At 39.5% G+C, this 14,177-nt stretch overlaps 1 protein-coding gene and 1 long non-coding RNA gene across 10 annotated transcripts in view; one reads left to right on the forward strand and one right to left on the reverse strand.

Moving 5' to 3' along the window:
- ARID1B (AT-rich interaction domain 1B) overlaps positions 1 to 14,177 on the forward strand; it is a 411,398-nt gene that overhangs the window by 265,842 nt on the left and 131,379 nt on the right. The gene's annotated exons all lie outside the window — the stretch shown is intronic.
- On the reverse strand, positions 1,206 to 3,102 carry LOC141276049 (uncharacterized). Its single transcript, XR_012324943.1, has 3 exons — positions 2,979 to 3,102; positions 1,883 to 1,995; positions 1,206 to 1,266 (listed from the first exon to the last, which is right to left on the reverse strand). It is a non-coding gene; the product is annotated as an uncharacterized lncRNA (long non-coding RNA).

The following is a 14,177-nucleotide window of genomic DNA, read 5'->3' on the forward strand; positions in this document are numbered from 1 at the left end:
ACAAAGAAATTATTATTTGCAAGTAGTTCTGTTTACATATGTGAAAAGTATAAAGTAGTGTTTAAGCAGGAAGATTATTGAAGCAGGATTTTGTCATATTTGGGGAAATTTACATCTCTGAGTCACTATCTAATCCATTGTAACCATGCTAGTTAAAGTCATGAGGAGTATACGTTAAAAGAAGTTCAAATTAATTAAAACTTAAAGGAAAATCTCAGACAAGTGGACAGTGCTCTCAAATATACTACTACTAAAGGCAATAAAGATAAAACAGCTCTTTTAAGGTAGAACTGCTTTGGCTTTGGGTGTTACTGATTCTGTACCTTAATTGGGATGTATCCTTCCATACCTGTATACCTGTGAATTGGTTAATGTAAATTGTGGTGATTTTTGGTTTATACTTTCATTTAAATTCAAAAACCGTCTTTAATTGATGAAATGTGTCTTTATGGTGCAGTTATTTCCAAATACTTCGAGCGCTGCTTGTGTCAATCCTTGACTTGTGGGCATGTTGGTCTTTGACCCAGAACTGATAAATGAACCCTGCAGGGAAGTCATTAGAGAAGTGGAACAATTGTGGTGATGGGGTCAGGGGTCAAACCATTACCTACCCATCGGAACTTCCATTTAAATTGGACTCTTGCTTTCCTGATAGCAGATCATATATTCAGGGAGAATACTGAAAAAAGAGCTCAGCACATGTCAGTGCTGACCTATCAGGATGAGACAGGACTCCAGAGGTGGGTGGTTTGGGTTTGCTTTGGTTTGTTGCTTTTTTCTCCTGTGTCATGACAAATGACTGCGTGGTTGTTGTCCAGAAGTCAGTTTTTTTGATGTAAATATAAGTACAAGGAAGTACAAAATTACAAGTGTGCAGCTTGATGTGTTTCCTAAGTGAACGCACGCGTACAATCGATACCCCGTGCAAAAAAACCCGCCAGAACCCTGGAAATGCTCTTCCATCCCTCAGCCCTCCCCCCCCCCCCCCCCCCCCGTCTGAATGAAAGTCGGTGATATCTCAGAGTCTGTGGCGCTAATGGTAATCCATTCTTTACTTAGTTTCGCTACAGAAAATGATCTTATTTCTCCGCTTTAAAATGTTAAAAGTTTTGTGTGAAGAAAACACAAACCTTATTCAAGGAGTTTATATCAACATCAGTTTTTACTTTTTCATATGACTATTAAAGGAAATTTTAGAAATGATGGGTGTCATGGAAGAGAGTATTCTTTCCTTTGCACTGAAAAATCAGTAGTTCAACAGTTACCCTGTAAGAATGTCAGAGAAAAGGAAAATTATAGTTCAACTTGTTTCAGTTTTGTTTTTACTATTCTTCCTTATATATTTTCTTGTATATATACATTTTCTGAGGACTGTAGATAATCTCAGAATTTTAAATTGTCCCGACAAATAATGCATATTAGTTTTAAAATAGCTTCTATTAAATATCTAAATGAAGAAAGTCTTAATTCTAATGACATTTTTAGGCCAGAAGACCATCCTGTTTGCATGATGTTATTATGGTCTTTAACAGGTAGCTTATGTCTGGATTCAGGGTCATCTTTTATTCCAAAAAATTAATCACATTTAGTCCACTTGTTAGAACACTGGCGGTGGTGTTTTGCCACTCCCTTAGTCCAGTAGAGGGTCCGGGAGCTAATTGCAGCGGGGAAGATTTTCATTTTCCATCAAAGCAAAACTAAGAGGTTTTTGCTGGGAGAGGGAGAAGATGCACTTGGATTGTTAAAGGATTTTCATCCTAGAAACACTGATAAGAGTACGTTTATTCTTCTACTCTGGCTTTTTTCTTTTCCTTTGTTTGACATCGTAATAGGAATAACCAGGAGGAGGAACGAGGAGAGAAACATGGAAACGTGGGCATACCTTGGGCTTTGAAGTCAGAGAGCTGGGCTGGACTCATGGCCCAGGCAGCTCGCCCTCGGAGCCTGTTTCCTCGTGTGTAAAATGCAGTTGGTTGTCCCCGCCTAATTTGACTGCTGTCAGGATTAAATGACAAAAGGGTTTGGATAAAAATGTATGATAAAAATAGCTGTAGTTTATCATATTCCCACTATATGCCAAGCACTATTCTGTGTGCTTTCTTTTGTATCATTATAACCATAAATTTAACACTTCTACCAGTTTATCAGCGAAGAAATTGAGGCCTCAGTTTGAGAGTCTAAGTAATATGCGTAAGGCTGAATGACTAGTAATTAGAAATAAGAAGAGAACCAGGGTCAGACCACAAGTCCCAAGCTCCTAACTGCTGGTTCTTCCCAGCTCGTCTTTTACCAGATAAGTCGTGGCCGTCTGTGGTACCAGCAGGGTCGCCATGGTGGTGCACCTAGCACTCACTTCTGGAGGGAAATAACTGGGTTGAAATCGGGCTGATGCACTTTGCTAAGACAGAGTCTCCCTGCTCCCCTGAGCCCTGAGAAAGGGCTACAGTTTTCTTCCACTGAGGCACCGTGGTTCCGTGGGGCTGCATCTGCCCAGAAGGCTACTTTTTTTTTTTTTTTTTTTGCTTCTCACAAAGGTGCTTCGTGTCCAGATGTATGTGTAGAGTTTGCCCCACTGTTTAGCCTACCGATTTAAGGTGAAAATCTTAAGCAGTATTTATTATTAGCCGGGTCTGCCCAAAGCTTTCTCTACTTCGTTTGCTTTATTTTGCACATGTAGTCATCGTTCTATTCATTCGCTCATCCAGGGACTACTTCAACACTTACTATGCATATTATACCGTGCTTTATATTCTCCTGCCCTTTGTTACTTCCTCCCATTTTCTTTTGGTCTCTCCTTCGCCCTTTGCTTCCTGTCCTTCTGTTCTGCTGGATGTAATCGTGTATCACGTGTGGCCAGCTTTTCCAAAAGTTCAGTTAATTCCGCTGTTCTCAGGAATTTAAATTCCGTTTGCACTGTACCCCACACGTTTAAGACCTAAAACAATTATAGATACTTCAGAACTCTATAAAATATTTACCCTATCAGATTGCAGTGGGGAGCCATTGCAGGTTGGGAACTGTGCTAGCTCACAGATGGCATACTTCATGGATTATGATTTCACAAAACAGTCTGTCTTCACAGTTTGCTTCTCTTCTGTTTCACTCTTGTGAATCCTGTGGGTGTAGTCGCCAGACAGAATGAAAAAATCGGATGCTTTATCAGTTTCAGTGATTAAAATACATTTACCTTCTTACTGTTTGGATCCCCTCTGAATGTAGTCATGAGTTCCTTTGCTGTGTTGGAGGCGGGCCTCCTGCCCAGGTCAGGTCGCAAGGTAAGAGGATGTGTATATTCTGTCTTTCTGTGGCCATGGGAGGCTCTTGCCCTCTGAGGTGCCACTTTATCGCCTCTTGGTTTATGGGCCTGTGTGTGTCAGCTAGTGTGATTCACCCACAAGGAGATGGAGTGAACAAGAAATCAGAGAACGAGAGAAAACATTCTGTGAGGCTCACCAAAGGGTACAAATTAGAAAATGAAAGATTTGTTTTAAATCACCAAAGGATCTATTAAACTGTCCTACTGTTGTACATCCTGGGACATCTCTGCTACATGGTTTCGCATGTTGTTCTTCCTTTTATCACTGACAAAGTCATATCCTTATCACTAAGTGAAACGAGATTTTGAGATAGAGGCAGGTACCTAGATACGTAGTGTGAAATAATAACTTAGAAAATACACGTAAGTAGATATACGCGCGCTCTCGTGAGCAGTAACGCGTGCGTGCACGCACACTCTGTCCTTTGAAATCTTGAGTGAGGTTAACAATGTCAGCAGTAATGTTTTAACGAAGATACCTAGAAACCTGCATTCTAATGTAGTCTGTGTCTGTAGAACCTGTGCATAGTTTTGAAATAAATAATTTAGCCTCTCTGGACCTCAGTTTCACATTTTAAAAACGCAGGGTAGGAGTGAATGTTTACTATGGCTTTGTTTAGTTCTGAAAATTCTGTGCAGCTCATAACAATCCATCGTAAGGGTTTCTCTTCCAAGGGAGTCAAACTTCGCTCTCCCCACGTTTTATTATTTATCTAATAACACATTTGTACCTGAAATACTGGATATGAGCCCTAACAACTCTTAAGAATTGGTGAAGTCTAGTTTGGTTAATACTAGCATGAGTTAGCTGTTGAAGTCTAAAAATAGGTCCTTTTTTTTTTAATATACTATTCATGTCCTAAGTCTGTCAGATTTGGGACCCTTGTTTTTACTATTTATTACTGTTGACAGAATATTCAGTAGTAAGTTCCTGAGAACTCTTTATGGCCTAATATTGTCAACGATGGGCTACGTGGTTATAAAGCTACTAATCAAAAAATGTAATATGACGTTTGCGGTCCACTGCAAGTTTAACACCACAGATTTCTTATACAGGCTACAGTTAATGTAGTAACTTAGCTGCTTCAGAAATATTCTCTAGAAAAGCCCACCTTTCCCCGCCAATGTAAAGTAAGGCCTGTTTTAGTTTCTTACCACTGTTGGACATTTAAACTACTCTTCTCAGCATTTATTCATGTTCCTTGTACCCGTGATGTTATGCTAGTCAAGGGCAATCCTCTGTGAATGCTGAGAACATAGACCAATTGCCAGTATCTAAAGCAAACATGGAGAATTTTCTCTATTAAGAATTCAACATCAGCTTGACACGAATAATCACGAGTGGTAGGTAGTGAGAGGCTGCAAGCCAGCGAAAAGTAATTCTGCAAACATACCTTTCTTTACAACACACCCGCACTTAATAGCCGAGTTTCTGTAACTGACTAAGTAACTGCACAAATTGGTATTCCAGCATCCTAGCCTCTGAGAACAACTTTCTACTCTTGGAAACTTTCATTATTCTCTTAAAGGGGGTGATGTGGGACACTTAGAATTTTTAAAATTTACAATTACATAAAAACTTCACAAATTATAAAACTGAAAATCAGCTGGGGAGAAATGTTCATTTTTTTGATAGAGGATGACAGGTCAGTTGGTGCCTTATTTATTTTTGTATACACATTGTGCTTAGAGATATGCTGTTTTGGGGCTTCCTTGGTGGCACAGTGGTTAAGAATCCACCTGCCAATGCAGGGGACACGTGTTCGAGCCCTGGTCCGGGAAGATCCCACATGCCGCAGAGCAATTAAGCCCGTGCGCCACAACTACTGAGCCTGCTCTCTAGAGCCCGCGAGCCACAACTACTGAGCCCAAGTGCTGCAACTACTGAAGCCCGCACGCCTAGAGCCCATGCTCCACAACAAGGGAAGCCACCGCAATGAGAAGCCCGCGCACTGCAACGAAGAGTAGCCCCCACTCGCCGCAACCAGAGAAAGCTCTCGCGCAGGAACAAAGACCCAACGCAGCTAAAAATAAATAAATAAATAAAAAGAAAAAAAAGATATGCTGTTTTGCTCTTCTTAAGAAAAAAGACTAGAAGGAAATATGGCAAAATATTAGAATTTGGTTAGCTCTAAATAGTGGCACTACTGAGGATTTTTATTTTCTATTTAGTTTTCTGATATATTTCTCCTTTGTTTATATTACTTAAAGATACTTATTTTATTTTTCCTTTTAAAGAAAATAAATGACACCATGAAATATGTTGTTGTTGCTGAAGAAAAATATGTCTTCGTTTTGACTTAGTAAATGGAATCAAGTTTATCAGGTTTTTTTCTCTGTTGGATTATTATGTGTATTGGGATAATTGGAAGTTTGTTCTCAGCCCTTCTTAGAATACAAGGACTTAAAATTAAGAAGAATTGAGGTTTGCATCTCACTTTTTAAATATTACAAAACTAAATCTTCTGTTCTATTAAGAGGCATTGATAAGATCTCTTAAGATGTAGATCTGCCTTATGCAAAAGGTAATGTTTATCTTTAGAGACCCAATAATACATTCCTATTTTTTAATTGCTAAAAATCAACATCTCTGTCATTAGTAGATTTGTACCTCCTTTTTTTGTTACTAGTTAAAAATCCTCAGTAAAATAAAGTTAACACTAAATGTCACTTCATAATTGCAGTAATGATCACACAGCTGTGCTTCCCTCAGTTGATAACACATGTCAGCATCAGTTTAGGAGCTCAGCTTCACTTCCTGCCCAGATAGAATTCTGCAGACTGTTATTGTGGTGAGAAAGCAGAGCATCCTGTTGGTCACTGCTGGGCTGCGAAGGCCAGGACTGAAGGTGCTCCAGCTTTCGGAAACGCCAGGCTAAGCTCTGCCGTTGGCCGTGCTTCTGTCCTTTCTATATTTATTTACTTGCTTACTTATTTTCTTACTTTTCAAGTATTTTTCTTTGCTGGATTAAGAACCATTTTATTTATGAGTATCTGAGTTTTCAAGGAGGAACTCTTACACTTAAATGAACCTGTAAGAAGCCCACAGGAAAGCAAGTACCTGCAGCGCTAATAATGAGAACTGACAAGGCAATCCTGCTGGGTTTATTTATGACCTTCTGCCTTTGTTAGCTCTCGTGAGAAATTCCTTTCTAACCATAACAATATTGTTGGAGTTTGGCACTGTACAGAGAAATCCTACCGAGCCCCGAGGCCCACAAACTGGCACTCATTCAGCTCATAACAGATTGCTGTGCTTGTTGTAGTTTTACATTTTTCCTTCACTCCTCTTTTATTTAATTCATAAGTAGTTTTCACCAATCTTTATATACATGCTTTAAAAGTATATTGCTTTTATTCTCAGAGCCAAAATCCATCTTTTCCTTAATACGATGTCTTATCTACTTAGCAGTGTTGAGGAAAATTCAGAAGTGAACAGCATACAGAAAGGCAAGAAGAGACAGGTATATTCAACACTAGGACAAATCGTAGAAAGTCATATCACAGTCTACAAACTGGTGGACCATTGTGGCACTCCTAAACAGTCACATGTGGTTACTCATTCTAGAAGTTAAAGTGAGCTCAGTAGAACAAATTTACCTCCGGTTATAATTTTATACTTCGCTTATTATTTAAACTCCATTTTGATACTTTTAAGTGTTCAGGTTGCTTGCTTTCTTTTACAATTTCCAAAGGAAATAGATTTAAAAGCATCAATTCACAAAGAGAATTGTGTTTACAATTGTAGTTTTCTTTGGAAGTAAAAGGAAATCAATAATTTTGAACATGTAACTCTTACAGCGAGACCTTTGACGGCAGTGTTCTGTATGGAGTTATTTAGACCATAGAAGACAGAGAAACCTGAAGCAGTGGTATTCAGTGTTTCCTATTAACAGGTCCTACTTCTTCAGTGTTGCCAACAATGACAGATTTACAGTTGTATTAGATTCTGTCTAAAATATTGATAGACATGTGACTTCTGTTTCTTCTGAGACTCCTTGGGTTCAAGATGCCAGCTTCTGTGGGGAACCAGCTCCGTGGAACCCATTTAACTAAAAGTGCCTGTGTCTGTGTATGTTAAGTGTTCATCACTTTTAGCGGTTGCGTTGTCAGGCTGGGGCCTGCTGTATCATAAGGCCGTACTATTAAAATCAATATTTATATTTTTGCTGTATTCCGTTTGCCTAAAATTTGATTTTTAAAGTTTTCCTCCGCCATCTTACTCAAGTATGTACATGAAGTATGTACATGCATGTACATGTACATGCTAATGAAGACCATGAGGAAAATTTTATTAAAATACCTTAGCCTGAAAGAATGTGAAAAGTATGCATGTGAGCATAATTTGTATTTGTCCAGCTTTGTCTCGTTATTTCATTACCATATACTTTTGCATTAAGTTTTAACATCTATTCTGAAAATACTAATATGATTTAATGCTACTACTATGCAGCTATTTCCCGTCTTTTAAATGGACTTTTGTTAAAGACTGTTGAAATCTGTAGGTTTGCCTTTTGTTTTATTTCTTTCACAAAAAACTTCAGCATTTATTAAAATAACTGCTCAAGTACAAGGAAGAAAGAGAAAATCCTCCCAGATCCAATCACATAAAATAACCACTGTTAAAATTTTGTTGAGCATCAAGGGTTAAAAAGATATATGCACACACACATATTTTACACATATACATAAATGTATATGTTCGTGAAATATTTTCTACTGTTTTACATAAATTAGATACTAGTAGTTGTTTTTCTGCTGTTACTACTGATTTTCACTCAGTAAAAATTACATTATTTAAAATATATATTTCTAATAATTAGTATGTAGTTTTAGATAGCCCACTAGTAAATTTATATTTAAGTGGTTTCTAGTTTTTTGCCATTTTAACATGTAGTTTTCTAGATGTGAACGAGAAATATTGTTTTAAATTTATCTGGATACTATGTGACGTAATAAAAATCAAACTCATGATGGCTAATATTTATTAAATGGATTCTTGATTAAACTCATTTAGTTCTTTCCGCCTCGTTGAGTCAGATCCATTTTACAGGTGAAGAAACTGAGGCTTTGGGATATTAATTCACTTGCCGAATTCACACCACTAAGAACTGATGGCACAGATTTGAACCAAGACTTCACAACCTGGGCTGATTACCTTTTCCCATCAGTGCCCTCCTTCTTGTGCAGTGTTTATAATTGGTGACACTACGTTTTATTGAAATGCCAAAGGCTGTTTTACTTAGTTATGTTAACAATTAATATTATACTATTTTCCTAACGCACATTATATTATCTGTTAAGTATTTGTTAAAGAACAGAAGGATACCTTCATGCCACAGCTGTTTACTCATCCATCTTATTATAAGTGAGATATTTTTCTAGAAGTCATTTGTAAAGTCTTTATTCTGTATTCAAAATGCATTTTACATTATAAACAGGGCTTTTATAAAACATACATATTTGAAATGTGTGTATGGTTATATGTGTATATATGCATTTATATACATAGCAACTATTTATTGAACATTTACTATATGCTTAATACTTATTTTTCATAATTATATGTGATCCTCACCATGGCGTTATTAATATTTCCCTCCTATTTTAGATGGTGAATCTGAGGCTCAGTGAAGTTAAGTAACTTACCCAGGATTAGGTGAAGAAACGATGGAGCCGGGACTTGATTTCAAACTGCTCTTACTCCAGAATTTATGCTTTTAACCGCTACACTATTACTGTGTACCTACATTACAGTAAATATTTAATGAGCACTTATCTGGCGCCAGGCAGCATGCTTAGTGCTTTATGCAGAGCATTTACCTCATTTAACCCCACCCAACACTGTGAGGTCATTACTTCTGTTGTCCCTGTACTGGCGTGCGGATGAGAGGTGGCGGCTGATGGGACTCAGTCGCTTGCCTGAGTCCTCTGAGTCAGTGAGGGAGCAGCTAGCGTTGGGGGCAGCTTTGTGGTTCCAGAGCCCGATTGCTTGCAAGCTCCCACCCCCAATACAATACAAATATTCAAGAGAAAACTAACATCTAATAAACGCATTTTAAAAGTAAGTCATTAGAGGAGGGGAATAAGATGTAGAGATTCAGAAGGAGGCTTCATAGCACTTTCCAGGGATTTTTAGGTTGATGAAGAGTTTAAGTCCAATTTTATTTCAAAACGTATGATTTACTGGGATAAACAGCAATTCAGCAATGTGATGGGCTTGCGAGTCAGGTTATTTGGGTGTCTCCCTTGTTCAAAGGTTTTAGAAGGCTAAGGAAATGTGAATTTTACCCTTCTGCCTTTCAGAATCCTGTGTCTTAATTTGTTTATGCCGTCTTTGAGACCACTTAAAGTGGTCATCAGAGAAAACTCTATTCTTCTTGTTGGCCTGGGAACACGCTCCAAGCAACAGGATAATTAACCTGTCCGTGTGAGGTACAGTACCTCATACCCTTGCCTAGCACACAAATGGCTCTGTTGGGAGGTGGTGTGGTTGAGTGTGAAACATGCTGGACTTCAAGACCTAACTCAGGCCCTTCTTTACTGATACTATGATCCTCATCATCGTTGTTATTATTGGTACTAGAAGTTTCTGTCTGAAACCCTGAATAGGTTTATAACCAGCGCCTTTCAAGAAGTAGTTTTGAAGTAATATATTATAAAATGGTTATATTATAAAATGGTTATATGCTCTTAGGGAGATTTGTTATGTAAAACTGTCCTTTAGTGCTAGCACTTGAGGTGTTGAGTGACCGGCTGCCCCTGTACAAGGGTGAAAACAACCTCTCATCTGAGTGAGTCTGTAAATCATAACTGAAAATGAGAAAAATGCATGTTTTTAAGTTTGGCTTTGGGGGGAGTGTTGCATGTATTGCATTTCACTTTAAAATATAAAAATAGCCTTTACACAGCATTTCCATCTGTAATGCAGTCAGGCTAATCATGTAAAAAAAAATTCTGGATTCTCTACTTTTTTCTAAAAAATTCAGGCATCTTAAAAATGATTCCAATGGAAATATAAAAACACTTTCTGTTATTGAAGCTATTAGACTCTTTCCGTGTTTAACAAGATTTTTTTTTTTTTTTTTTTTTTTGCGGTACGCGGGCCTCTCGCTGTCGTGGCCTCTCCCGTTGCGGAGCACAGGCTCCGGACGCGCAGGCTCAATGGCCACGGCTCACGGGCTCAGCCGCTCTGCGGCACGTGGGATCTTCCTGGACCGGGGCACGAACCCGTGTCCCCTCCATCGGCAGGCGGACTCTCAACCACTGTGCCACCAGGGGAGCCCCTAACAAGATAATTTAAAACTTCCTTCAAATTTTTAACACTGAAGAAATGAAACAACTCTTGTTTTTACATTTTTTGACATTAATACAAAGGGTGATATGAATTTAAGGAAGGAGATTGTGATTTGAATTGATATGGCCTAAGTATTTATTTCATTATTATTATATTTCTGACTTATTCTTTAAAACAAGTGATTTGAATCTTGTATCTAATATATGAATAAGCCTCAGGAAATAATATCTTATGTTTTGGTTTTTCTTTTGCGGTACGCGGGCCTCTCACTGTTGTGGCCTCTCCCATTGCGGAGCACAGGCTCCGGACGCGCAGGCTCAGCGGCCATGGCTCACGGGCCCAGCCGCTCCACGGCATGTGGGATCTTCCCCGACCGGGGCACGAACCCGTGTCCCCTGCATCGGCAGGCGGACTCTCAACCACTGCACTACCAGGGAAGCCCCATCTTATGTTTTAAAAGTGATATTCTTCACAATTTCCATATCATTTGCTTTATTCATTATATTGAGTGATTGAGATAATAAACATCATAATCCCCATTTTACAACTGAATAAAAGTTTGGATTGTCTTGTTCATAGCTGATCAGTGGTGGCACCGAGCTTTAAACTCCTCTTGCAGCCGGCACTCTTTCTTCTACAGCATAATGGTCTCTCTCTGGTAATACTTTTGCATTTGTGATTCTTAAATAGTGAGTCATGATGGGTGTTCTTCTTAACCACTTTCCAGTACTCAAATATTTGTTATAACTTCATTGATAGGATTATTGTTGAAAACCTGTGTTCATAAACGGTGCAGGCCGTCTTTGTCTTACTCATTAAAGAGCTTATGAATGATGGAGCGGACACCTGGAAAACAAAAACTAAACAAAAAAACCTACCTCTTCTACACATAATTCCCCTTCTCTTTGGTTGCTACTGTCTGGGTTTCCGTTTTTTTTAACCGGATTCCTAACTCTTGCTCGACTTGGTTCCCCTAGGGCCTGCAGAGCCTTCACCGGTACCCCCTGGGATCAGGAAACATGGGGAGGGCACATTTCCCTGCCTCTTCTTCACTGTTCAGCCACTTGCTTCCAGTAACACTGTTGTCTTGCACTGTATCCCCAGTGACACACGGTTCGGGCTCTCTAACCCACTGCCTCTCCCTTATGGTTAATAATGATAATAGCTTACACTTAACGGAGATCCTACTGGGCTAATTCTTTTACGTATAACTTCTCATTTAATTCTCACAACAACTCTTTTTGACAGATACTAGTATTTCCCCCATTTTATAGATGAGGAGAGTGAGGCACAGAAAGGTTAAGTATGTTGCCCACGGTCAGGGTCAGTGTCAAAGCCGAAGTTTGAATGTAAGTGGTCCTACTCCAGAGTTTGCATTGTAGCAGATGCTAACAATTCATTAAAACTCAACACGGGAAGTTCTGTAGTTGATAAATACGATGTGGGATCATAGAGGAAGGGGCTGTGTAGCTCATTCTGGTGCTGTAGATGTCGGGGGAGACTGTACCAGGATAGTAACGGACGGGTCTTGGAAGGAAGTGGGGCTTAATTGAGTGGACAGTGCAGCGGTTCGTTTCGTTCTCCCCTCTAATCCTTAGACAATGCTACTCCCACTCCCGTTACCTCTTCTGAGCTTTGCTTAACTGCTGCTGCTCTAGACTTTGAATTTCCACTACCAGGTTAACAGTCCACTACTTTCTTTTTGTTCCATCTCTTCTGTATTAGTTCAGTATTGCTACGTTGAGATTTTTGTTCAGTTTTCTATCAGTATTGTTTGTGAGCTTCCTATTAACATTTTTGTTTGTTTGTTTTTGCGGTACGCGGGCCTCTCACTGTTGTGGCCTCTCCGGTTGTGGAGCACAGGCTCCGGACACGGAGGCTCAGCAGCCATGGCTCACGGGCCCAGCCGCTCTGCGGATGTGGGATCTTCCCGGACCGGGGCACGAACCCATGTCCCCTGCATCGGCAGGCGGACTCTCAACCACCACGCTACCAGGGAAGCCCCCTATTAACGTTTTTAGTTCTAGCTCATTCAGTTTCATTGCTGTATGGTATCCCATTTTCTGAATATATCTCTTGATTTTATATTGCTGGAAAATCAGATTGTCTCCATTTTTTTTTTACTATTACAGTACTGAAACAATGCTACTGTGCTTGTATATATATGCATGTGCCAGTGTATAAACCTAGGAGTGGACATTCTGGGTCATAAGATAGATGCGTCTTTAGCTTTACAAGATGCTTACGAATTGTTGTCCGAAGTGATTATACTAAGTTATATGCTTCTAGCTGTGTCTGGAAAAGCAAAGAGTGCATAGTTTTCTCTCTCCCATATTTTATGATCATGAAATCTCGATTGGAGGTACTACTACTATCACCTAATCATCATAAAGGAACTTAAGTTGCACCAAAAAGATGTATAAGACGATTGTCTTGACCATGTAAAAATGAATGGAGACAGGACATCTCCACCTACATAAGAATTCCAGATAATAAATGTAAAAGGAATGAAGGAAATAGAAAATCAACACTATTAGAACACTAGAGTAGTGCTGCAGGCAAGATCGACTGATAAATACTAAAATTAGGCAAAACTTGAAGGTGAAACAGATACGTGCATAGTTGCAAATATATCCGCGCAAATATGTACTAATTACTGTGTGGCTTTAACATACATGCACTAATTCTTTGATAAGCCTCCTCCAAGAGGTGGAATTTAATTGCCCTCCCTTGGGTGTGGCTGGGTTCAGTGACTCCCTCCTCATGAACAGAGTGTGGAAAGGGCAAAAGAGCAACTTGACAGTGGAGGGACCTGGCACACAGCACCTTAACCAGGTGATCCAAGTCAACATCACCTGTACTAAGTCGTGTTGATATCATACCCCTATATGTTGCTTTGCGAAGGAGGTTTCACTTCTGTGGTATTCTTCCCCAAAATCTATAACCCCAGCCTAACCATGAGAAAGCATTAAACAGACGCACATTGAAGGACATTCTACAAAATACCTCAGGAGTGCTCTTCAAATGTGTCGTGGTTGTGAAAAACAAGGAAAGATTTGAGAAATTGTCACAGACTGGAGGAGACTAAGGAGACAAGGTGAATAAATGTGACATGTATCCTGGATTGGGTCCTGGAACAGAAGACGGACATTACTGGCAAGGCTGGTAAAATGCAAATTAAGTCTGTGTTTCATTAATAGTATTGTACCGATGTCAAGTTCATAGTTTTGATAAACATGCCGTGGTTACTATGTAAAATGTTAACGTTAAGGGAAACTGAGTGAAAGAACAGTGAGTACTGTCTTTGTCACTTTGGGGTAAGTCTAAAGTCACTTCAAAACAAAAGGTTTTAAAAATCCAGTGAAGGATGTAGAACAAGTATGTTCATAGGGCTCCACGTGACTGCAGAAAATGTCAAAAAACGAAGTTTTAGGGCTTCCCTGGTGGTGCAGTGGTTGAGAGTCCGCCTGCGGATGCAGGGGACATGGGTTCGTGCCCAAGTCCGGGAAGATCCCACATGCCGCGGAGCAGCTGGGCCCGTGAGCCATGGCCAATGAGCCTGCG

The sequence above is a fragment of the Tursiops truncatus genome, chromosome 12 (genome assembly GCF_011762595.2).
Source record: "Tursiops truncatus isolate mTurTru1 chromosome 12, mTurTru1.mat.Y, whole genome shotgun sequence".
NCBI classification, from domain to species: Eukaryota; Metazoa; Chordata; class Mammalia; order Artiodactyla; family Delphinidae; genus Tursiops; species Tursiops truncatus.